The 20,132-nt window shown below is 46.1% G+C and overlaps 1 long non-coding RNA gene across 1 annotated transcript in view; it reads right to left on the minus strand.

The window, feature by feature from the left end:
• LOC130366985 (uncharacterized) overlaps positions 1 to 20,132 on the minus strand; it is a 99,307-nt gene that overhangs the window by 55,378 nt on the left and 23,797 nt on the right. The window lies entirely within an intron of this gene.

Below are 20,132 nucleotides of genomic sequence, written 5' to 3' on the forward strand. Positions count from 1 at the left end.
ATCTGTAACAAGACCAAACATTATAGGGTATGTAAACATTTGATAAGGGAAATTTGGGTGATTTATGTAGGAGCCAAACAACGATGTGATAGTACATTTCTTCATGTATTAACTATTCTTAAATAGAAGACAGCTTTTTGGCATGATCTGTCATATTTTCTAAATCGATGCCAAAATGTTATAATTTCTGCCAGGGTTGCAAATTCAGAATATTCAGCAACTAATAAAATATTGTTTTGTGTCATATCTGTGATTTTTCTGTGATGAAATAGGAATACTCACTACTGCACCAGGGGGTCTGTAAGGTTAATACCTCTACCTACAGATTTTGCTATATATCCACAGAAGACCCTATTAATTTGTATTTTAGAAGTTTCTAGGCATGCTATGTAACCTGTGCAGAGGTTATTATGCAGGGAGGGTGTCAGTTATCACTGTAAAAATCTGTTAAGATGATAAATAAAGCTAAAAATGGATCTTAGTACAGAAAGTCCCCTCTTAATTTTAATAGGAGATATAGGAGAAATTAAAAAGATAGAGATGGCACTTTATAGTGCCGGTTATCCATGGTATTAGCGGAGAGTTAAAAAGAAAGGTAAAGGACCTGCTCACCTTTACAGGTTGTGCTATATTACAAGCACAATACTGATAATTGCTTTGGGCAGGTCGCTGGCGTGTCGGGAGCAGCTGGCCGTCGGTCCCGTTGAGGATGGTGAAGAATGCAGGAGTACAGATGTGGGCAGTGGAAATCCTGGTAGAGGTTTCCTTTCCTTCCAGTGAAGATCCGACTGCAGGCACTGTAGCGCTACACCGGTGTGATAACACAGAAGTCGGGTGTAAAGTAGTAGTACATTTTATTATTAATCATAAAAAGTGACATACAGGGGTGGAATACGCATTTCGGAGGGGCTCCCTCCTTCCTCAGGTCCAGGTTACAGTGTATATTTAAAGCATCTTATGTATACACACATACATGAAGACATGTATAGGTGTATATATTCATTTATGTGTGTATATATAAGATGCTTCACCTATATACTGTATAACCTGGACCTGAGTCCCTCCTAAATGCGTAGTCCACCCCTGTCTGTCACTTTTCATGATTACTAATAAAAAGTACTACTACTTTACACCCGACTCCTGTGTCATCACGTCGGTGTAGCGATACAGTGCCGCAGTCGGATCTTCACTGGAAGGAAAACAAGCCCCTGCCAGGATTTTCATCTCCCACATCTGTACTCCTGACCCCTTAATTTTAGGCTTATTGGCCAGTAAAAACTGCAAGATTTCTTGTTTATTTTATGCTCTAGAGAGTAAAATGAAAAATTTGAAAACACGTCCAAAAATACTTAAAGAAACAAAATGTATAACATAAAAATTAGATTTACTGATTACACATTCCCTTTAAATGGGCACTCTCATTAAAACAAATTTTTGCTATTGCACTCCTTATGGTAAATAAAAAAAATTCTAATATACTTTGTTTAAAAAAAAAAAAAAGTTTTCTATGTTTTATTTGTGTTTAAAAAAGCTGCCCCTAGGTGTCTCCCCACTTGTCCAGAGCACATTTCCCCTTATCTTTTGCCCAGACTTTGGACTCCTGCTGGCTTGGCAGAAGTCCAAACACAGGAAATGCAGTCTGGAGTGCTGAGGGGGGTGTTTCCAGTCATATCCAATCATAGCTCCTCTCACACTTAACTGCTGCTTGCTGTTGGTTGCAGAGTAAGGGAGGAAGATCTCCCCTGTTTGGCTTCAGATTATATCACTTCAGCTGGGTAACGCCCCTGCCCAGTCTGTGAACCTGAAGCTTGAAAAGAAAATACAGAGCAATATCAAGGTAGAAAACTAAAAAATAATAAAAATAAAGGCAGGGGTGGTTTATCATGATGGGGCAGTGAACTGGGAGGATTATAAAATTTATCAAGTTAATGAGAGATATTCTTTAAGTAAAAGACTGGTTAAAACCAATGAAAGGAAGGAACAAAACCAACTTATTAAAGTCAAGGAAAAAGTATTAGTACCATGGTACCTGTGGTGACGAATGAGTTGCAAAGATTTCCCGGTTGTTTTTATAATGGGCCACATACTGTATCGTTGCTTCCGTCAAATTGGCAGACTTCATTTAATAGAATCAGAATTTCTAAATGTCTAATCTTGTATTCGGTCGGATGTATCTAATGTAATTTAATAATGTGCATTCTCAAGTTGAATTGTAAGCAGTCTTTTCCTGTTCTATAGCCTTTCTTACAAATTACAGCATTTTGTCATTGTATTTCTTTTTTTCTTTCACCTAAATGTCAATATGAAAACTAGTATTTTATGATATTTCGTATTGTTATGAATCATTTTTAACAATTGTTTATTGATACCAGGTTCCATAATATTTAGTTAATGTGATTTCTGGCCAAACTCGGCAATAACTTTTCAGAGTGAAATTGTAAAAGTAGAAGCGGCTACATATTTTAAGTAAAAGAGGGCAATAATGCATATAAACATGTCAGGAAAATCTAGATGTAGAATTTATGGTAATACGGAGTCATGCAGATGTGGTATTAATCAAGATGGATTTAAAATATTGTAATTGTACGGCGGGTCCCAGATGAAGACAAGAACATCAAATGCCATGTGTACTCTGATTCATTTATATGTATGAATTTCTTTATGACAACTATTTTTCTATAAGCTAAATAATGGGGGAAAACAGTTAAATTTAGAATAGCACATCAAGTATGCGCATATCAAATTGGCACATTCCTGATTTGTGCATGTTATTCAACAAAGATCTTTTCACATCTGTTAAACCAGACAAATGTTTTGTTTTCCTTGCAAAGTAGAAACGAATTCCCCATTCTTAAAGCTGTTACAATTTGTTACAATAACAAATGATCATTTCACTGTGCAAGCCCACTTAAAGGTAGCAGACAGGTGATTGTATATAACCTATACAGCCCTTGCATGAAGGGCTTCTTTTTTAACCATTTCATGCAAACAGATACACATGCAGTGGTGTAGCGTGGGTTGGTCAAACCCTAGGAATGCACAGTGTTTGTATCACCACTCAACTAGAACACACGCAGGATTTTTTTTAAAAAAAGTTTAGGTTAAAAAATAAATAAATAATGCCTCCACACAAGGACAAAGGTGGCTAAATATTAACATAAACACTATACACAGACCAATAATGCCACTCTACAAGGTATTAATAATTGTACCACACCATGACCACACATTCCCACCACACATTGACTGGATAATGCTACCATATTGATATTAAATAATAATAAAAAAAAAAAAAAGCGCTACACAGGCTCTGCAGACCATAATAAGTGATTACAGTGCATTAACATCCAGAGATTCAGAGGTGATGTCTTTTCTTCTCTCTCTTAGATCACCATAAAATAATTTCAACCATGCTTCAGCTTCACAGAATCTGTCACACAAACATCTTAGACTCCACACTTTTCCAACACATTATCCACCTTTTTCCTACCCTTAGTCCCAAAATAATGCCTCTCTTGTTGCCCTGCATAGTATGAGTAAGTAGGTAAGTGGGTAGAGGGGAAGAGGGATTAGGTGGGGAGGGTAGTTAGGTCCCCAGTTGTAGGTAATTCATCATCATTAGGTGGAACCCCACCCCAGTAGGTAGATAATTCCCTCAATTAGGTAGATGCCCCCAGTAGGTAGATAATTCCCTCCATTAGGTAGAAGCCCCCAGTAGGAACATCATTTCCACTGATTAGGTAGATACTTCCAGTAGATTGATAATTCCTGCATTAGATAGAAGCCCTCAATAGAGAGGTAATCCGTCCCTTCAGGTAGAAGCCCCTAATAGGGAGTTAATCCCCCCCCCCATTAAATATATGCCTCTAGTAGGTATAGGTATGTAGATTCTTCCAATAGGTCCCTAACAAAATAAAAAATGTTGAAAATCCTGCTAACCTTCTCTTGATTCCTGCACCATTGCTGGGCTCTCTTACTTATCTGCTCTGCTTGCTGCACATGATGAAATTACTTTATTGCATACAGCTCGCTGCAGAAGCACTGCACCAGTGTACAGTGTAGGAGCAGTAAGCTCAGATAAAACAGGAGTCTTTGCTCTTTTACATAGATTCCATAATGTGCTATGCTATTGGTGTAGTGGTGTGCCACAGAATGTTCATACAGGAGTAGGCACTCCTGTTTACTACTTTACTCTCTGCTTTTGTTCAGTGCTGAGTGGTAATGCCTGCATTGTATGTATTACCACTAAATACATTCATAGAGGCACAATTTTACCCCCTAAGAACTTTGTGCCCAGGGCAATGCTCCTCCTTCCCCACCCCAGGCTATGCCAGTGTACACTTATACTGTGTGTCATATTAATCACTAGCTGAGTATCCGGTGTTGCCCAGTTTTTCCTACTTAATCCCTGTGGGGGAGGAAAAGCAACATAGAACAAAGTACTTGTCCTCATATCCCATCCTCATATCTGACCTCATATCCGACCTCATATCACATCCTCATATCCTGTCCTCATATCCCGACCATATATCCCATCCTCATATCCAGTCCCCATATCCGTCCTCATATTAAGACCTCATTTCCCGACTTCATATTTTGTGCTAATTTCCCGTCCTCATATCCAGTCCTCATATCCGTCCTTATATTCAGACCTCATTTCCCGACTTCATATTCTCCTGCAATGCGGTCCGTAGCTCTGTGATTGATAGAGCCTGGCTGGACCAGGCTTTTTCACTCGAGCGCAGAGCACACAGATCAATGTAGTTCTATGAAACTACATTCACCTGCACTAGGAATTTAATGATTCCTCTTAAAAGTCAAGTTTAAAAAAAAAAATACCCATTAACCCCATCCTTCACGTAAGGGGGTAGGTTAGGGTTAATTTAGCTATCATATATTTTTATTTGACATTAAAGTAACATGTGTTCTAAGTTTCACCAAAATATCTCCAGCCATTTGGAAGTTGTAAAGAAACATACATTTTCCATAGACATGTTTGGGACTTTAAACAAAAACCCCGAGTGGTAATGCCTGCATTGTATGTATTACCACTAAATACATTCATAGAGGCACAATTTTACCCCCTAAGAACTTTGTGCCCAGGGCAATGCTCCTCCTTCCCCACCCCAGGCTATGCCAGTGTACACTTATACTGTGTGTCATATTAATCACTAGCTGAGTATCCGGTGTTGCCCAGTTTTTCCTACTTAATCCCTGTGGGGGAGGAAAAGCAACATAGAACAAAGTACTTGTCCTCATATCCCATCCTCATATCCGACCTCATATCCGACCTCATATCACATCCTCATATCCTGTCCTCATATCCCGACCAAATATCCCATCCTCATATCCAGTCCCCATATCCGTCCTCATATTAAGACCTCATTTCCCGACTTCATATTTTGTGCTCATTTCCCGTCCTCATATCCAGTCCTCATATCCGTCCTTATATTCAGACCTCATTTCCCGACTTCATATTCTGTGCTCATATCTCGTCCTCATATCCTGTCCTCATATCCCAACTTCATATCTCATCCTCATATCCCGCCTCAGGTGGGGCTGAATTGTGATGAAGAGATTGTAGGCCAAAAATAAATGGAGGTGTGGTTTTGTGGAAGTGGGCGTGACTTGCAAGCTGGACCAATGCACAAAAAGGGTAGAAAATAAAAGTGAATGTGGCTTAACCTCCTGAGCGGTATTCCCGAGCGTGACTCGGGGTTAATTTTCCCTGCCAGGATCGGTAACCCCGAGTCACGCTCGGGGTAGAATTACAGAGTTCCCGGCCGGGCTGCACGATATATCGCAAAAGCAATGCGATATAGCGATGCGGCCCCCGGGAAAACTTGCGATTATCTGCTCTGGTCGGCTCCCGTTGCGGGGGCCGGCCAGAGAAGGTAAATAAAAATACTAAAAGTCAGTGTTTCCCTACCAGGGGGCCTCCAGCTGTTGCAAAACTACAACTCTCAGCATGCCCGAACAGCCAAAGGCTGTCCGGGCATGCTGGGAGTAGTAGTTTCACAACAGCTGGAACAGCTGGAGGTAAAACACTGAGCTAAATGTAAAAGGAAAAAGTAGTAAAATAAAAAAAAACTTTTGCTCACCTAGTCCCGGTCCCTGAAGATGTCGTTCCCCTCCGTGCGCTCTGGTCCCTGCTCTATTCATCTTACAGGACCTTTCACTTTTCAGCCAATCACAGGCCGCAGTGGTGTAAAGCCTGTGATTGGCTGAAGGGGAAAGGACTTGTTCTGCAGCAAATACACTAGGTTTGAAATCTGCCCGGCAAACCCAGTGTATTCTGCTGCAGAACAAGGTGAGGAGGGGGGAATGTGACAGAGGGGGGGGGGGATGTGACAAGGGGGGGAGGAATGTGACATGAAGGGGGGGGGGGAATGTGACAGGGGGGAATGTGACAAGGGGGGGGGGGAATGTAACAAGAGGGGGGAATGTGACAGGGGAGGGGGAATGTGACATGAAGGGGGGGGATGTGACAAAGGGGGGATTTGACAGGGGGAGGGGAATGTAACATGAAGGGGGAGAATGTGACAAGGGGGGGAATGTGACAAGGGGGGAATGTGACAGGGGGGGGATGTGACAAGGGGGGGAATGTGACAAGGGGGGGAATGTGACAAGGGGGGAATGTGACAAGGGGGGAAGAATGTGACAAGGGGGGAAGAATGTGACAAGGGGGAAGAATGTGACAAGGAGGGGGGAGAATGTGACAAGGAGGGGGGAGAATGTGACGGGGGGATGTGACAAGGGAGAGGGGGAATGTGACAAGGGAGGGGGAATGTGATGGGGGAGATGTGAAATGGGCGGGGGGGAGATGTGAGATTCAGTGCAAAAAATTGTACCGCTTTTGGTACAAATTTCCAGAAAGAATCATACCGCCAGGGAGGTTAAATGGTGGTGTGGCTTTGTGAAATGTGGTGTGGCATGCAGGAGGCAGGGGTGTAGCTAGAAACCACAGGGCCCCGATGCGAAAAATTATCCTTGGCCCTCATACCCCCCCTTTCCCATTATTTTACTGGTTGTGTATACACGTCCCTGTGCCATTAACTGTGTATGGCACAGACTCCCGACTCGAGCCCGCGCCGTGGCCAATATTAAAGGGGTATTCCAGGAAAAAGCTTTTTTTTATATATATATATATATATATATATATATATATATATATATATATATATCAACTGGCTCCAGAAAGTTAAACAGATTTGTAAATTACTTCTTTTAAAAAATCTTAATCCTTTCAGTACTTATGAGCTTCTGAAGTTAAGGTTGTTCTTTTCTGTCTAAGTGCTCTCTGATGACACGTGTCTCGGGAAATGCCCGGTTTAGAAGATGTTTGCTATGGCGGTTTGCTTCTAAACTGGGCGTTTCCCGAGACACGTGTCATCAGAGAGCACTTAGACAGAAAAAAACAACCTTAACTTCAGAAGCTCATAAGTACTGAAAGGATTAAGATTATCTAATAAAAGTAATTTAAAAATCTATGGCAAAAAATATTTACCCAGAGGTTCTGGGTAAATATTTTTTGCTATAGAATCCTCTTTTTTGCACCTAGGGTATAGGTGCCTACCCAATTTAACCTCGGATTAGTGTATTTATTGTGAGCTGCACTTATTCCTTTTCTTTAAAATTAATTTACAAATCTGTTTAACTTTCTGGAGCCAGTTGATATATATAAAAAAAGTTTTTTCCTGGATAACCCCTTTAACCCTTTAGATTGCCGCTGTCAAAGCCATCCAAAGGGACCTTTAAACAGTCCCTGGTGGTCCAGTGGAGTGGATCTCCCCCAGCAGCGCAATCACGGGGGGGGGGGGGGGATGCAAGCCACTGCTGAGGTAGCCGGAGAGCTTACCTCTCCTGCAATGCGGTCCGTAGCTCTGTGATTGATAGAGCCTGGCTGGACCAGGCTTTTTCACTCGAGCGCAGAGCACACAGATCAATGTAGTTCTATGAAACTACATTCACCTGCACTAGGAATTTAATGATTCCTCTTAAAAGTCAAGTTTAAAAAAAAATGCCCATTAACCCCATCCTTCACGTAAGGGGGTAGGTTAGGGTTAATTTAGCTATCATATATTTTTATTTGACATTAAAGTAACATGTGTTCTAAGTTTCACCAAAATATCTCCAGACATTTGGAAGTTGTAAAGAAACATACATTTTCCATAGACATGTTTGGGACTTTAAACAAAAACCCCGACCCTCACAAATGGGGGTGAGTAAGGGTTAATTTATCTATCCTATGTTTGTAGTTGACATATAAGTGACATGTGTACCAAGTTTTATCAAAATATCTTCAGCCGTTTGGGAATGATCCTGGAACATACACACATACACACACACACGCACACACACACACACATACACACACACATACACACACATTGAGTTTTGATATATATATATATATATATATATATATATATATATATATATGATATATATATATATATATATATATATATATACTAGCTGAGTACCAGGCGTTGCCCGGTTTTTCCTTCCTAATCCTTGCTGGGGAGGAAAATAAACAAAGGAGGAAGCTTTTGACCTCCTATCCCGTCCTCCTATCTCGACCTCCTATCCCGACCTCCTATCCCGACCTCCTATCCAATCCTCCTATTCCATTCTTCTATCACGTCCTCCTATTTCGACTTCCTATCCCGACCTCCTATCCCAACCTCCTATCCCGTCCTCCTTTCCCGTCTTCCTATCCCATCCTCCTATCCCGTCCTCCTATCTCGATCTCCTATCTCGACCTCCTATCCCGACCTCCTATCCCGTCCTCCCTTCCCGTCCTCCTATCTCGACCTCCTATCCCGACCTCCTATCCCATCCTCCTATCCCGTCCTCATATCCTGGCCTCCTCTCCCGACCTCATATCCCATCCTCATATCTTGACCTCCTATCTCGAACTCCTATCTCGACCTCCTATCCCGACCTCCTATCCTGTCCTCCTATCCCGTCCTCCTATCCCAACCTCTTATCCCGACATCCTATCCCGACATCCTATCCCGTCCTCCTATCCTGTCCATATATCCTGACCTCCTATCCTGTCCTCATATCCCCTCCTCCTATCTCGACCTCCTATCCCGATCTCCTATCCTGTCCTCCTATCCCGTCCATCTATCCCGACCTCCTATCTCAACCTCCTATTTCGACCTCCTATCCTGTCCTCCTATTTCGACCTCCTATCCCGACCTCCTATCCCGACCTCCTATCCCGTCCTCCTATCCCAGCCTCCTATCCCATCCTCATATCCTGGCCTCCTATCCTGGCCTCATATTCCGTCCTCATATCTCAACCTCCTATCTCGACCTCGTATCTTGACCTCCTATCTCGACCTCCTATCCCGACCTCCTATCCCGGCCTCCTATGCCGTCCTCCTATCCCCACCTACTATCCTGTCCTCCAATCTCGATCTCCTATCCTGACCTCCTATCCCGACCTCCTATCCCGTCCTCCTTTCTCGACCTCCTATCTCAACCTCCTATCTCGACCTCCTATCCTGACCTCCTATCTCGTCCTCCTATCCCGTCCTCCTATTCTGACCTCCTATTCCGATCCCATATCCCGATCTCCTATTCCGTCCTCCTATCCCACCCTCCTATCTCAACCTCCTATCCCGTCCTCCTATCCCGTCCTCCTATCCCGTCCTCCTATCCCCACCTCCTATCCTTTCCTCCAATCTCGAGCTCCTATCCCGTCCTCCTTTCTCGACCTCCTATCTCAACCTCCTATCCCGACCTCCTATCCTGTCCTCCTATCCCGTCCTCCTATCCCGTCCTCATATCCTGGCCTCCTCTCCCGACCTCATATCCCATCCTCATATCTTGACCTCCTATCTCGAACTCCTATCTCGACCTCCTATCCCGACCTCCTATCCCGTCCTCCTATCCCAACCTCTTATCCCGACATCCTATCCCGACATCCTATCCCGTTCTCCTATCCTGTCCATCTATCCTGACCTCCTATCCCGTCCTCATATCCCGATCTCCTATCCTGTCCTCCTATCCCGTCCATCTATCCCGACCTCCTATCTCAACCTCTCAACCTCCTATTTCGACCTCCTATCCTGTCCTCCTATTTTGACCTCCTATCCCGACCTCCTATCCCGACCTCCTATCCCGTCCTCCTATCCCAGCCGCCTATCCCATCCTCATATCCTGGCCTCCTATCCTGGCCTCATATTCCGTCCTCATATCTCAACCTCCTATCTCGACCTCGTATCTTGACCTCCTATCTCGACCTCCTATCCCGACCTCCTATCCCGGCCTCCTATGCCGTCCTCCTATCCCCACCTCCTATCCTGTCCTCCAATCTCGAGCTCCTATCCTGACCTCCTATCCCGACCTCCTATCCCGTCCTCCTTTCTCGACCTCCTATCTCAACCTCCAATCTCGAGCTCCTATCCTGACCTCCTATCCCGTCCTCCTATCCCGTCCTCCTATTCTGACCTCCTATTCCGATCCCATATCCCGATCTCCTATTCCGTCCTCCTATCCCACCCTCCTATCTCAACCTCCTATCCCGTCCTCCTATCCCGTCCTCCTATCCCCACCTCCTATCCTTTCCTCCAATCTCGAGCTCCTATCCCGTCCTCCTTTCTCGACCTCCTATCTCAACCTCCTATCCCGACCTCCTATCCTGTCCTCCTATCCCGTCCTCCTATCCCATCCTCCTTTCCCATCCTCCTTTTCCGTCCTCATATCTCGACCTCCTATCCAGACCTCCTATCCTGTCCTCCTATCCTGAGCTCCTACCTGACCTCCTATTCCGTCCTCCTTTCCCATCCTCCTTTCCCGTCCTCATATCTCAACCTCTTATCCAGACCTCCCATCCCGTCCTCATATCCCGACCTGTAATATGTGTACCAGGTATTGAAATATCTCCAGCCGTACGGAAGTTATGTGGGAACATACATTTCCCATTGATTTGCATGGGACTTTAAACAAAAACCGTGACCCTCACAAATGGGGGTAATTAAGGGTTAAATTAACTATCCTATATTTTAAGTGGACATATAAGTAACATGTGACCGAGTATTATCGAAATATCTCCAGCCGTTTGGAAGTTATGCGGTAACGTATATTTCCCATTGACTTGCATGGGACTTTAAACATAAGCCCCGCCCCTGGCAAATGGGGGTGAGTAAGGGTTAAATCACCTATCCTATGTTTGTTGTTGACATATAAGTAACATGTTAATATCTTTAGCCGTTTGAAAGTTTTTGTGGAACATACACACATACATACACACAAACACACACACGTTGAGTTTTATATATATATATATATATATATATATATATATATATATATATATATATAGCAACAGAAGAATGCAGCAGCACACTGCCAGCACAAAGATATAGGTGCAACATGAATATGCAGTTAAAACATGGAGAGCTATACAGCTATGGTGTAATAGATGCAAATGTGAAACTATGAAATAGTGAGGCACTTAGCTCGCAAATATGTCTCCGCCGGCGGTCAAATAGCTTGTACCGTCCCACCGCGATAAGGTGGCCTCCTTGGGACGGACCCTACACTGTGAATATGCCTCTGTGTGAACAGTTCAGTAAGCATGGCAGGGTCTGGAACATCCAAGACACCTTATATACACACCTGATAGAGGTGGGTGGGGTGCAAGGCCAACATGGAGGTAGCCACTCCCCCATATTTGCATCTATTACACCATAGCTGTATAGCTCTCCATGTTTTAACCGCATTTTCATGTTGCACCTATATCTTTGTGCTGGCAGTGTGCTGCTGCATTCTTCTGTTGCTGTATATCTAGCCTAGTAGCGTGCACCTGTAGGCCAGGTCCATATAATAGTTTGGTATCAACTAAAGTGCTGGCTGACTTATTCATTGTCTATATATATATATATATATATATATATATATATACATATATATATATATATATATATATATATATATATATATATAGATAGATACAGGCCATAACTGATGACCTATATCATCACAATTAGAACTCCAAATTACTTATAATGGTAGCAATAGAATTATTGTGCAAAAAAAGAACATGGTACAACAAAAACTATATACATTTTGTATTCACATAATCGCAACAAGATGTAAAAGTTAATATATTATCTACTAGCTGAGTACTCGGTGCTGCCCGGTTTTTCGTACCTTATGTTTGTGGGGAAGGAAAAGCAACAAAGGAGGAAGCTTTTGTCCTCATATCACGTCCTTAAATCCTGACCCCATATCCCCTCCTTATATCCCGACCCCAAATCCCCTCCTCATATTCCTACCTCATATCCTGCTCTCATAATTTGTCCTCATATCTCGACATGAAATCCCATCCTCATATCCTGTCCTCATATCTCTTCCCCATATCTAATCCTCATATCCCGTCCTCATATCCCAACCTCATATCTCATCCTCATATCCCATCCTCATATCACCTCACCTCCTCATATCCCCTCCTCATATCCTGTCCCAATATCCTGTCCTCATATCAAATCCTCATGTCCCTACCTCATATCCTGACCTGCCTATACTTATGGGGAAGGGGGGGGGGGGAGACTCTGCCTATACTTATGGGGAAAGGGGGGGTAACTCTGCCTATACTTATGGGGAAAGGGGGGGGACTCTGCCTATACTTATGGGGAAGAGGGAGGGACTCTCCCTATACTTATTGGGAAAGGGGGGGGTGGAACTCTGCCTATACTTATGGGGAAATGGGGAAGGTAACTCTGCTTATACCTATGAGGAAAGGGGGGGACTCTGCCTATACTTAAGGGGAAAGGGGGGGATGCTGCCTATACTTATGGGGAAAGAGGGGTAACTCTGTCTATACTTATGGGGAAAAGGGGGGTAACTCTGCCTATACCTATGTTGAAAGGGAGGGACTCTGCCTATACTTTCGGGGAAAGGGAACTCTGCCTATAATTATGGGGAAAGGGGGGGGGGGACACTGCCTATACTTATGGGGAAAGGGGGGGGAACTCTGCCTATACTTATGGGGAAAGTGGGGGGGCTTTGTCTATACTTATGGGGAAGGGGGAGACTCTGCCTATACTTATGGGGAAAGGGGGGGGGAACTCTGCCTATACCTATGGGGAAAGGGGGCAGCCTCTGCCTATATTTATGGGGAAAGGGGTGGGAACTCTGCCTATACTTATGGGGAAAGGGGGGACTCTGCCTATACTTATGGGGGGAACTCTGCCTATACTTATGAGGAAAGTGGGGGGCTCTGCCTATACTTATGGGGTAAGGGGGAACTCTGCCTATACTTATGGTGAAAGGGGGGGATTATGTCTATACTTATGGGGAAAGGGGGGGGGTGGAACTCTGCCTATACTTATGGGGAAATGGGGAGGGTAACACTGCTTATACCTATGAGGAAAGGAATGGGGACTCTGCCTATACTTTTGGGGAAAGGGGGGAACTCTACCTATAATTATGGGGAAAGGGGGGACACTGCCTATACTTATGGGGAAAGGGGGGAACGTTGCATATACTTATGGGGAAAGTGGGGGGCTCTGTCTATACTTATGGGGAAGGGGGAAACTCTGCCTATACTTATGGGGAAAGGGGGGAACTCTGCCTATACCTATGGGGAAAGGGGGCAGACTCTGCCTATATTTATGGGGAAATGGGGAGGGTAACACTGCTTATACCTATGAGGAAAGGTAGGGGGACTCTGCCTATACTTATGGGGAAAGGGGGGGATGCTGCCTATACTTAAGGGGAAAGAGGGGGAACTCTGTCTCTACTTATGGGGAAAAGGGGGGTAACTCTGCCTATACCTATGTTGAAAGGGGGGACTCTGCCTATACTTTTGGGGAAAGGGGGGAACTCTGCCTATAATTATGGGGAAAGGGGGGACACTGCCTATACTTATGGGGAAAGGGGGGAACTCTGCCTATACTTATGGGGAAAGTGGGGGGCTCTGTCTATACCTATGGGGAAAGGGGGCAGACTCTGCCTATATTTATGGGGAAAGTGGTAGGAACTCTGCCTATACTTATGGGGAAAGGGGGGACTCTGCCTATACTTATGGGGTAAGGGGGGAACTCTGCCTATACTTATGGTGAAAGGGCGGGATTCTGTCTATACTTATGGGGAAAGGGGGGACTCTGCCTATATTTATGGGGAAAGGGGGGAACTCTGCCTATACTTATGGAGAAAGGGGGGGTAACTCTGCCTATACCTATGGGGAAAGGGGGGACTCTGCCTATACTTATGGGGGAAGGGGGGGGAACTCTGCCTATACTTATGGGGAAAGTGGGGGGTTCTGTTATTACTTATGGAGTAAGGGGGAAACTCTGCCTATACTTATGGTGAAAGGGGGGATTATGTCTATACTTATGGGGAAAGAGGGGGGTGGAACTCTGCCTATACTTATGGGGAAATGGGGAGGGTAACACTGCTTATACCTATGAGGAAATGGAGGGGGACTCTGCCTATACTTATGGGGAAAGGGGGGGATGCTGCCTATACTTATGGGAAAAGAGGGGAAACTCTGTCTATACTTATGGGGAAAAGGGGGGGGGGGTAACTCTGCCTATACCTATGTTGAAAGGGGGGACTCTGCCTATACCTATGGGGAAAGGAGGGGAACTCTGCCTATACTTATGGGGAAAGTGGGGGGCTCTGCCTATACTTATGGGGAAGGGGAGACTCTGCCTTTACTTATGGGGAAAGGGGGGGAACTCATCCTATACCTATGGGGAAAGGGGGCAGACTCTGCCTATACTTATGGGGAAAGGGGGGACTCTGCCTATACCTATGGGGTAAGGGGGGAACTCTGCCTATACCTATGGTGAAAGGGGGGATTCTATCTATACTTATGGGGAAAGGGGGGAACTCTGCCTATACTTATGGAGAAAGGGGGGTGTAACTCTGCCTATACCTATGGGGAAAGGGGGACTCTGTCTATACTTATGGGGAAAGGGAGGGAACTCTTGCTATGCTTATGGGGAAAGTGGGGGGCTCTGCCTATACTTATGGGGAAGGGGGGGGACTCTGCCTATACTTATGGGGTAAGGGGAGAACTCTGTCTATACCTATGGGGAAAGGGGGGGACTCTGCCTATATTTGTGGGGAAAGGGGTGGGGACGCTGCCTATACTTATGGGGAAAGGGGGGGGACTCTGCCTATAGTTATGGGGAAAGGGGAGCTCTGCCTATACTTATGGGGAAAGGGGGACTCCGCCTATACTTATGGGGTAAGGGGGGGACTCTGCCTATACTTATGGAGAAAGGGGAGCTCTGCATATACTTATGGGGAAAGGGGGGGTTAATTCTGCCTATACTTATGGGTTAAGAGGGGTAACTCTGCCTATACCTATGGGGAAAGGGGGGGGACTCTGCCTATATTTATGGGGAAAGGGGGGACTCTGCCTATACTTATGGGGAAAGGGGGGACTCTGCCTCTACTTATGGGGAAAGGGGGGGAACTCTGCCTATACTAATGGAGAAAGGGGGGGTAACTCTGCCTATACCTATGGGGAAAGGGGGACTCTGCCTATACTTATGGGGAGAGGGGGGGAATTCTGCCTATACTTATGGGGAAAGTGGGGGGCTCTGCCTATACTTATGGGGAAGGGGGGGACTCTGCCTATACTTATGGGGAAAGGGGAGAACTCTGCCTATACCTATGGGGAAAGGGGGGACTCTGCCTATATTTATGAGGAAAGGGGTGGGAACTCTGCCTATACTTATGGGGAAAGTGGGACTCTGCCTATACTTATGGGGAAAGGGGGACTCCGTCTATACTTATGGGGTAAGGGGGGGACTCTACCTATACTTATGGGGAAAGGGGAGCTCTGCCTATACTTATGGGGAAAGGGGGGTTAATTCTGCCTATACTTATGGGTTAAGGGCGGGTAACTCTGCCTATACCTATGGGGAAAGGGGGGGACTCTGCCTATATTTATGGGGAAAGGGGGGGACTCTGCCTATACTTATGGGGAAAGGGGGGACTCTGCCTATAATTATGTGGAAATGAGGGGGAACTCTGCCTATACTTATGGTGAAAGGGGGTAGATTCTGCCTGTACTTATGGGGAAAGGGGGGACTCTGCCTATACTTATGGGGAAAGGAGGAAACTCTGCCTACACTTATGGGGGAAGGGGGGAACTCTGCCTATACCTATGGGGAAAGGGGGGACTCTGCCTATACTTATGGAGAAAGGGGGGGACTCTGCCTATACTTATGGGGAAGGGGGAGGGACTCTGCCTATACTTATGGTGAAAGGGGGGGAACTCTGCCTATACTTATGGGGAAAGGGGGGTTAACTCTGCCTATACTTATGGGGAAAGGGGGGTAACTCTGCCTATACCTATGGGAAAAGGGGGGGATTCTGCCTACACTTATGGGGAAAGGGGGGGGTAACTCTGCCTATGCTTATGGGGAAAGGGGGACTCTGCCTATACCTATAGAGATAGGAGGGGAACTCTTCCTATACTTATGGAGAAAGGGGGTACTCTGCCTATACCTATGGGGAAAAGGGGGGAACTTTGCTTATATCTATGGAGAAGAGGGTGGGTGGGTAACTCTGCCTATACTTATGGGGAAAGGGGGAGGAGGGGGTAACTCTTCCTATACCTATGGGGAAAGGGGGGGACTCTGCCTATACCTATGGGGAAGGGGGGTAACTCTGCCTATTCTTATGGGGAAAGGGAAGGGGCTCCGCCTACACCTATGGGGAAGAGGGGGGTGGGTAACTCTGCCTATACTTATGGGGAAAGGGAGAGGGGGGAAAACTCTGCCTCAGGGATGTGGAAATTGTATCGCCCGATGCCCGGGACATGCAGTTTCAGGCACCGGGCGAGTGAATTCTTCAGGCATTTAGCCCTGCTTCGTGCAAGCAGGGCTAAATGCCTATAAAATTCACATATAACGGGGCAATCAGTTTTAAACTCCTAAAGACTGCAGCTGTGCGCTGCAGCCTATAGCGAGCCACGCAGGACAACAACGTCCCGGCAAAGGCTTGTGCGATGACGTCACTCATTGCATGCCCCTCCGTCCGGACCGAGGATGCGGTCCAGTAACAACAGTGACCGCCGAGCCCCTGAGCCTGCCGGAGCACACATGGGGCTGGACAGGTAGCAGGGATCAGAGAGTAGGGGAGGTTTAGTAAATAATGTTTTACAGGAGAGGGGGCTTGGGCTGAAATATAATGACACGAGGGGCATCAAGGGGGAGGGGAGGGGTTTTGGGGGGAATATAATGACGCAGGGGGCATCAGAGGGGAGGGGGGAATATAATGACGCAGGGGGCATCAGAAGGGAGGGGGAATATAATGACGCAGGGGGCATCAGTGGGGAGGGGGGAAATATAATGACGCAGGGGGCATCAGGGGGGGATATAATGGCGCAAGGGGCATCAGAGGGGGGAATATAATTACGCAGGGGGCATCAGAGGGGGGGTTATAATGGCGCAGGTGGGGAATATAAAGGCTCAGGGGCATTGGAGAGGGGGATTATAATGGTACAGGGGGCATCAAAGGGGGGGGGTATAATGGTGCAGGGGGCCTCAGAGGGGGGAATATAATGGTGCATGGGGTATCAGGGGGGGAATATAATGGCACAGGGGGCATCAGAGGGCCCCCCCGAATATAACGGCGCAGAGGGCATCAGAAGGGGGGATATAATGGTGCAGGGTGTATCAGAGGGGGGAGGGGGAATATAATGATACAGGGTGCATCGGGGGGGGGGCCTACTTGATCCCTACCTGAGAAAGGGACATACCTACCTGAAGGGGGACTACCTACTTAAAGGAATACTGTAGTACAAAATAACTTATCCCCATAAGTGATAGATCGCGGGGGTCTGACCACTGGGACAACACCCCCATCTCTTGTATGAGGCCCCAGCAGACGGCATGAAGGGAATGTTCCGTTCCTGCATGGCACGGCTGCTGAAATGCCCCCTCCATGTATCTATGGGATACATGGGGGGGGGGGCGTGATGGTCGCTGCGTCATGCGGACAAGCCCCCGTTCCTGCCGGGGCCCCTTACAAGAGATCGGGGGGAGGGGTTTCCCAGCGGTCAGGATAAGTTATTTTGCACTGCAGTATTCCATTAATGGGGCAGACTTATCAGGGACCCTATCCACCTAATGGGGTGACATACTGGTCTGCCTATCAAGTTTTTATTGATAAAATACCTTATTTACATACTATTTGGGTTAAAATTATTTTGTACCAGGACAAGTGGATTTTCATGAGGGACAAATAAATTCTGCTTCGTTTTAGTCCCTTGGACAAATAGTTTTAAAAACAAAATTCCACACCCCTGTGCCTATACCTATGGGAAAATGGGGGGGGGGTTACTCTGCCTTTATTTATGCGGAAAGAGGGAAGGGGGTAACTCTGCCCATACCTCTGAGGAAAGAGGGGGGTAACTCTGCCTATACCTATGGGGAAAGGGGGGGGGGGTAACTCTTGCTTTACCTATGGGGAAAGGGGGGGGGCTCTGCCTATACCTATGGGGAAAGGGGAGGGACTCTGCCTATACCTATGATGAAGGGGGGGGTAATTCTGCCTATACTTATGGGGAAAAGGGGAGGGGGTTAACTCTGCTTATACCTGTGGGGAACGGGTAGCTCTGCCTCTACCTATGGGGAAAGGAGGGGTAACTCTGCCTTTACCTATGGGGAAAGGGGCGGGCTCTGCCTATACCTATGGGGAAAGGGGAGGGACTCTGCATATGCCTATGATGAAGGGGGGGGGGGTAATTCTGCCTATACTTATGGGGAAAAGGGGAGGGGGTTAACTCTGCTTATACCTAGGGGGAACGGGTAGCTCTGCCTATACTATTGGGAAAGGGGGGGGGGGAGTAACTCTACCTATACATGTGGGGAAAAGGGGATTTAACTCTGCCTATACCTATGGGGGGGAATGGGGGGTTTAACTCTGCCTATACCTACGGGAAAAGGAGGGGGGAACCTCTTGCCGATATCTAAGGAGAAAGGGGGGTTAACTCTGTTCCTATACCTATGGGGAAGGGGGGTTAAGTCTGCTGCCTATACCTATGGGGAAGGGTGGGGGGCTAACTCTGCTCCCTATAACTTTGGGGAAGAGGAGGGGTAAACTTTGCTGTCTATACCTACAGTGGAGGGGGAGTTAACTCTGTTGCCTATACCTACAGGGAAGGGGGGGTTAACTCTGCTGCCTATACCTACGGGGAAGGGGGGCTACCTAACTTTATACCTGGATGCCTAACTACTTACCTACATACCTGGCTATCTAACTACCTACATACCCAGCTACCTAACTATGTACATACCTGGCCTTCGTACATGGCTGTCTATTTAGCCCCCTACCTACCTGGCTTGACACCTACCTACATATCTGGCTTCCTGATCTACCTACCTTGTTACCTGTTTACCTGGCTACCTACCTACCTGCCCTTTTAGTGTGCAGGACACCAAGGAGGGCATTATTGCAGTTTGCGGGCCTATACATGGAAAGATTATGTAGAGGAGGGGAGGGCACTGGAAAAAAAAAAGAGTCTGACATGTTTGTCCTGCAGATGTTAAGAGATCAACATGGCGTTCTGATCCGGACGGAGAAGAAAAGGAAAGAGGACAACGCTGATCAGAAAAGACGTAATTGTGAGTCCCAAAATGTAACTGTAATCCCTTCTATGGTGTACAGATCCTGAGTGCAGCTGATATCTACCGCAATATGGTCCTGTATATAATCACTTATATTGTATACAGATCCTGTCTAGTATACTGGTCTGTGTATAGTGGTTTTATTCAGTACAGTATGGCGGTATTATCCAGTTATTGTGTGGTGGTATACAGTATATTTACTCCTTGTATACCAGTATTATTGCTCATGGAAATTTACTTACGTTAAAGTGTTTCTTACATATATAAATTTTAGTTTATTGTGTGTGGGATTTGGGTGGAATAGGGGCGTGGCAGAAGATTGGCAAGCTGCAGAGCCTAGCAGGGACCCTTACCTTTTTTTGGTCCAGGGGCCCCGAGTGTTGTCAGTCTGCCCCTGCACATACATACATTGGCTTTGATTTACTATTGTAAACCCAACATGTCTTGTCGGGTTGTGCGCCAGAAATTCTGTCTGCGCCAGAATGTGCACCAGAATTTGCGCCAGATTTGAAAAAAATCCGAC

The sequence above is a fragment of the Hyla sarda genome, chromosome 4 (assembly GCF_029499605.1).
Source record: "Hyla sarda isolate aHylSar1 chromosome 4, aHylSar1.hap1, whole genome shotgun sequence".
Lineage (NCBI taxonomy): Eukaryota > Metazoa > Chordata > Amphibia > Anura > Hylidae > Hyla > Hyla sarda.